The 6926-nt window shown below is 42.4% G+C and overlaps 1 protein-coding gene across 1 annotated transcript in view; it reads left to right on the top strand.

Moving 5' to 3' along the window:
- Positions 1 to 6926, top strand: part of LOC104950353 (nuclear receptor corepressor 2-like) — a 145294-nt gene that overhangs the window by 80101 nt on the left and 58267 nt on the right. The gene's annotated exons all lie outside the window — the stretch shown is intronic.

Genomic DNA, 6926 nt, shown 5'->3' with positions numbered 1-6926 from the left:
TTTTAATTCCGATAATTTTTCATAATTTCCCGTAAAAGGTTCCATAATGTAAAACGTCGAACAAAAGTTATATCACATTATTTTACCAGGTTTCTCAACAACACAAGATGTCAGACGGACTTACATTAGTCGACCGCATCCACACCATCACCACTAAGACACATGAAATTAAAACGAGGCAACCTAAACTGAGTAGACTTGACCTGTAGAGTTGCAATGTGTCCTTTGTGTTTGTTGTTTTCTGGGAGAGTTGACATGGCGAACTTGCGCCGCGCTTCCGGGCAAATGCGGCCAACAATTGTTGTAGCAATACCCCTTTACGTTCAGGACGGCAGGTTTAATCCCTACAGGGCTAGTGGAAAAAGAACGAGGGCTAGGCTAAGGCTAGTAAACTGAAAACTGTTAAACGGCTTGGCTAAAAGGGCTAGGCGGTAGAAATTACGTAATTCTCTTTTTTTTCGTAAGGTTCAACAGGGAATTCCAATACGAAAATAAATTTAACCTTATAAGAATAGGTGTACCTATATCCGAAGAAAAAAAAGTGTCGTCGTAACCTAGTCAAGTCAACACGTCGTAACCTAGTTTTGTTTTATTTCGAATTAGATGAGCAATCGAATGACGATTAATCTTTGTGACGCGGGACGGGTGAGACAACGGTCTAAACTCTCTTATTTGTTGGTCCAAGACTTTTGTTCGGGGTTTCTTCGTTGTGTAGTACTTACAAGAGAGAACTTGGTTCTTGATTCGGAGTCCTACTTAAAATTCTGAACCTTGTACCAGTAAAAAACCAAACATTTGTAACTTATGTTTTAATTTTTATGCTATCATAAACTTTTTTTATTTTTATTTAGGGCTAGGGACTAAAAAAAGGTGGAGGGCTAAGGCTAGAAAACTTTTAGTGCACTAACCCGAGGCTAGCGGGGCTAGGTGACTACGCCTAGGCCCTGTAGAGATCAGTTTCCAACACTTATATTCCTCCTTCCTGTCTAGGTATGACATATGATACCCCAGTTACACTCCATTTCACACAGCCGGTTTCCATTATTTTTTCCAATCTTGAGTTTCAGCCGCTACTCCAGGAATTTTACAACTTTCCCAGGAATTTTTCCAGGAATTTTCCAAAATCGTAAACTGAAGTCCTAAGGCGACCGTATCGTGGCGGACTATGTTTCGGTACTGTGAACAGAGAAGAGAAGTGAGTCAAGAGGGTTGTCACCACAGGTCTCCGTCCTACGAAGAATGACATGACAGCGCGCGACCCGGGGACGTTTTGGCCCATTTCTTCCCCGGGACTCCTCACTTGTCTGAGATTAGTACGTTTATTAATTACAACACTGGACGTAACACAGGACAATTTATGTTTGTATTGCAGATCATCCGGACATGACCACATGTTGGTGGACTCAAGGACGACACAGAGACGTCACAGACGTCTTCGATTTATCAACTTTTAATACTTGTTAAGACCCCGCGGACCCCCTGTGTATATTAAAAGCATTATCATTTTTTATAATATATTTTGTAGCTTCTGTCAAGGATTTAGATTTAACTTTTTTAATGTCTGTCTTCTTTCAAAAAAACATTGAAGAATCCTGAAGTAGATTTAGAAGTTAGAATGTCATTGTTATGAATGAAGCTTCCGAGTGTGATACTAAAAGGAATAGGCACATCCACCCAAACGCTGTCTTTGTTCTGTTGCACTTGTGTGTCCCATGTACCTTTCTGCAGGCCAGTGTGTCTCCAACTCTCTGGAGCAGCGTTTGGAGCTGAGGGCCGGTCGGCAGCTCCTCGTCGCTCATGGGGCCAACAGCAATGCTCAGCCACTCCTTTATTCAAAGTACATTTAAGAAAGACAACATTTACTTTAACCTCGGTGGGAAGCACATTGATTCCTTGAAAGGGCTTCCTTTGCAGAGTGCTCTGGAATTCCCTTCTGTGTATGCCCTCTCATGCAGGCGTACCTTTATCTCAACGAGGATGTCCGAGGGCAGTGAGGCGCTGTGGCTGCAGGTTGGAGGGCAGGATGTCATTCTCTCACTCCCTTGTTTCCTCTTGGGAGTAGTGGGCTGCTCCTGGGTGACCGGCTCGAGCACGGCCCCCTCCCCCTCTCTGCAGCCTGGAGCCACCGGGCTGCCCACCGCCTTCATCACACGATCATACCGGCTCTTCCACTCGCGTCTTATCAGGGCTGAAAGGGGGGGGAAACAGAAAGTCTTTCATGTATGTCCTTAGGGAACTTTAAATCGCAGCAATGGTGTCCATTTTCCTTTCATCATCAATGCCAGTGATGTTCTGTAAGAGAACCCGTCAGCACAGACAGCTTTAAGGTGATGTTCCTTTAATGCATCATATCTTTATGATATGTTTCTGCATGATGTAGCATGTTCACTACACACTAGATCAGAAAAGTCCTTGTCAAATCAGTGTAGTGCAATAGGCCTCAACAATTTAACTTGAAGCGAGGAAGGAAGTGGTGTTGTACTTCGGGCAGCTGGATCCTTTTTGGTCCTTCATAGATGCCAGTATATACTAGGGATGCTTCGATCGATCGGCCGGCGTGCTCTCTAAAAATGCCGATCGCATGACGTAAAATACACTTTTCTCTGTGCGCGGCAAAACAAGCTCGCCAAAATGGCTTCACCGGTCTGGCATTATTTTAAGGTGTCCGAAAATGACAATAAAATAGCGGTATGCAACGTGTGTGAAGCAGAAATCCTGCAGCTCCGCCCGCTGTGACGGACCGGTGAGCGGAGCGAAACACGTAAGAACACCCGACACATTTGATCTACCTCTGGAACAAGCTAAACTAGTTATAAATATATTTATTCTTCACTGTCGGGTCAATCAGTCATTACTGGATCAGTGAGCTGCATGAGATACTGACGGGCTGTCAGGAGAGAGAGAGAGAGAGAGAGAGAGAGAGAGAGAGAGAGAGAGAGAGAGAGAGAGAGTAGAGAGAGAGACGAGANTCCATCAATGGAGAACGGACGGGGGCCCCTCTGGGCTTCAACCTGCAATATGTCACTCAAAGAGACGCTTACCAACCAGGAAGAGACTCAAAGTGACTGCAAGGGCAGTCACTTTGAGTCTCTTCCTGGTTGGTAAGCGTCTCTTTGAGTGACATATTGCAGGTTGAAGCCCAGAGGGGCCCCCGTCCGTTCTCCATTGATGGAAACAAGCGGCCCCCCTCTCTCTCAGGTGAGCTGTGGGGAGGGGGTGGGTGGTCAGACCTCAGTGTGAGCGATAACAGCCGTCATCACAGCATTCCTCCTGACCTACAGGCTAATGCCATGTGAAAAAGACTCATCCATGGTTCGCAGGTTCTCAATACCGCCAATACTGTCATCCCCCCCGCGGTCTGTGACCCCCAGAAGCTTCCTCCTCTGTTCCCACCACAGGGAGGAGGAGGAAGAGGAGGAGGGGGACTGTGATTACCTGGGGGTCAAACACAGGATGTGGGTAACAAAGGGAGAGCTCTTCGAAAAACCCACTTCATTCCTCCTATCCACAATCTGTGCTTGAACAGACACGGAATTCAAACACGGCGCCAAACAAAGAACAGGTAGGTACAGAGAGAGAGAGAGAGAGAGAGAGAGAGAGAGAGAGAGAGAGAGAGAGAGAGAGAGAGATCAGGAGGAGTTCCCTTTTTGCTCAGGATGAAATTTAACAAAGTGTTCTGTTGCAGAAAAGTGAGTCAGCACTTTTACACTTTCCCTTGTCTCGAGAAAAATGTGTTTTTTTAATGTTTTATTTTGATGTAAGAGGCCTGAGATAAGATCTATGGTTTAATTAAACTTGAGAGATGTTAACATTTTGTTCTATGACATTACATTGACAGTAAATATCCCATTCATTTTGAAGCTTTTACATTTCTTAAAAAAGAAGTGTCTAAACGAACGTTAGCCACCTTTAGCTTAGCAGTGGTGAGGGTTGAGACCATGGGAGTTGTGTGTAGTTTGATAAAGAATGATAAAATCTTGAGTTTAAAGATTTTTCTGCAATAATTAAAAAGCTTGATAAATTACTTACCAACAATTTTGTGATTTTACGAATAATAACACGTAATTCCTATGTCTTATAAATTAGTAAGACTGCTGAAGGGTACATTTCAGACTTCTTAGTGCCTTCATTTCAGTGACTTATTTGTAGTTTATTGATTAAATTCCTTTAAGACTTTCTAGGGGGATCAGGAGGAGTTCCCTTTTTGCTCAGAGTCAAGTTTAACAAAGATGTAGAAAAGTTGGAGGAGAAAGAGTCAATGACAAGTGACTAGTTATGCATGATGGATGAGCTGCTTTCATTTCCAATTGGTGGCGTTGCGAGTTCTAACCACACCTCAAGGAGAGCTAAATGCAATATCAAATCTCCGTCATTCAGCATTTTCCTTCATAACAAACGTCTGCATAGAGAAACACTTCAATCCTGCCAAGTGGACTTTGGTTCGGACAAATCTGAGCAAACATTTCTCCGTCTTCCTCCACAAGAAAGTGCTGCATCTGCCTCTTTATATCAATACATACGCTCTAAATATCATCATTTCTCATGTTGTATCTGAGGATGTATTAGGGCGGGGTGCAGATGGACAGGGTGGCTTTTGAAACCTCTACTTTCTCTCTGTAGTCTCTCCAAAACACACGAGTGGAGACGTGATGGAGTCGTGTCGGTAGGCAGGACAGACGTGCTGCATCAGAGCATGATGAAACACACATCTGAGAAAATAAACTGAGCATGGAAATAACCGTCAGTGCTGCAGTCTGGCTTCAGGAGAAGTGTTATTACAGTATGCAGCATTTCATCTACTGTACAGCAGTGGTTCTCAACTGGTGGGTCGCGACCCACTTTTGGGTCGCGGACCCGTTTCGAGTGGGTCGCAGATGTGTGAGTGAAAAAAAAGAAAGAAAAGTTTAACGCTGTGCATGCAGTCGGCGTTGGACTGGAAGTACCGGAGACCATAAACGGTTTTGAAAACTTCTGTCACGTAGTGATCATCTTCTCAATAAAACATCTTTGCTGATGTTTGTTCGAGTCTTCTGGCCAATCAGAATCAAGATTGTTGCCGGAAGTCCCCACGGAGAATAACTTTGCGGTAGAACTATTCTTTATACATCCATGGGTACATTCGTACAACTTCAGATAAAAATGAACACATAATCATCAAAAAGGCATCATTCTACTATATACAAAAGATAAGAGTATAGATGCGACATCGGAAAAAAACTAAACTAACTAACTAACTAACTAACTAACTACTATGTAAATAAATTTGCTCATTTATTTATTAATGTTTTGTTTACAACGTCACGTATCAGTACATTCTCTTTAGTTTTGTTTTTACTGTAAATGTTGGTTGTTGTTGTTTGTTGTTTGTTGTTGTTGTTGTCGTAATCGTTGTATTTGTCACGGTGTAGATCACAACTCTTTACTCACTCTTCTCCCCATATTGAATAAATTAGAGTGGGTGAACAGGGATTTACTAAATAAATATTAGATATCGAGTAATAGTAAAATACGTAATAATAACTACAATAATCATAATAATTAGACGAAATGGACAACTAACTGTATATATGTATGTGTATGTAATGTGACCTATATGTATATACGGTGTATGTATATGGTGTGGATGTATAGTTGTGTATAAATGTGTATGTGTATCAGTTTGTGGAAGGGGTAGGACCTGGAGACTCTTTTAGTAAAGAGCACAATAAAGGAGAACTTGATCAAATTTACACGATTACTGTTATCTCGGAACTTTGAACCTGTGTGTGTGTGTGTGTGTGTATGGACGTTCGGAAAATGTCAGACTCCAAACTTGGGGGGGGGACAGTGAGAGAAGCCCCCGGGCGGACAATTACTCTCTACGGCACTTTGCGTACAACGGAAAGAACCAACTTTTCGCCTGGAGTCCTCGGAGAATCAAGACACCGAAATGCAGGGACTCGTCTCTCGTCTGGGACGCGAGCATGCTGAAATGCCACAAAAGGAACTACCATATATAAACTCCAACATAAGGGCCAGTCATCCTTGTATGAACACTTCAGTAAGTGGCCTAATTGTGACTCCGAGACACCGTGGCCAAAATAAATATAATGGTATTGCGATAGTTTTGTGTAGTTTTGACTTGCTGGGCGGTTCTAAACGTGGGCTCTTTTTGATATTTTCTGCCCTAAAGCTGACGAAAAATACAACAAGTATACGTGTTCTCCAAGCAAATCCGTCGTTCCCCGTGGAGGTTGTTACGTTGTACGATATATGGATTGATTTTTTTCTTTTATATACATTATTCCGATTTTCCACGTTCTTTCTACGTCCTTTAATGTGTAGATACGTATAGCCCTAATTTTAATTAGGACATGCGGTCACCAAGAGTTGACCAGTCCGGAGCCCTGGGTGAAAAAGGAATCAGTTATCTAGTCTGGGCTTTAAAACTTTGGTGATTTTAGATAAGTTGTTTTGTAGGACGTCATTATATATGCGAAACGTCGTATGTTATACTTAATTTCACTTCATGTCACGTATATAGGGAAGTGTCTTGATTTCATACGAAAATTTATTCCAAATTACTCTACTACCTTAGTTTCGACTTGAAACATATTGTACTTTGTCCGTTGTGTACGACTTTTGGATTGGGGGTCTTCCCCCCCTAAGAGGGGGTCCTCTAAAAACATTTATGATTATATATTTGATGGGTAAGACATGTGAGACTCTTCCTTTTTTTATTTAGATAATGATGCGAGCTGTATAATTATTAGTAAAATACGGTAACAAAACAAAAATGGAAACAAAGATGTAGAACGACGAGGTGTGTCTCTCTCTCGTTTCTCCTCTATCAGGACACACTGAATGAAAATTTAACAACCCATTCCCATCTATCGGGGTAACAGAACACTGGTACAGTTAGTTAGTTTGGCCCCCAGTATAAAGTA

Source organism: Notothenia coriiceps, unplaced genomic scaffold (assembly GCF_000735185.1).
Source record: "Notothenia coriiceps isolate Sejong01 unplaced genomic scaffold, NC01 NC01_scaffold00000339, whole genome shotgun sequence".
Taxonomy (NCBI): domain Eukaryota; kingdom Metazoa; phylum Chordata; class Actinopteri; order Perciformes; family Nototheniidae; genus Notothenia; species Notothenia coriiceps.
Note: the sequence above shows the minus strand (reverse complement) of the source record. Positions and strands in the feature narration are given on the sequence as shown.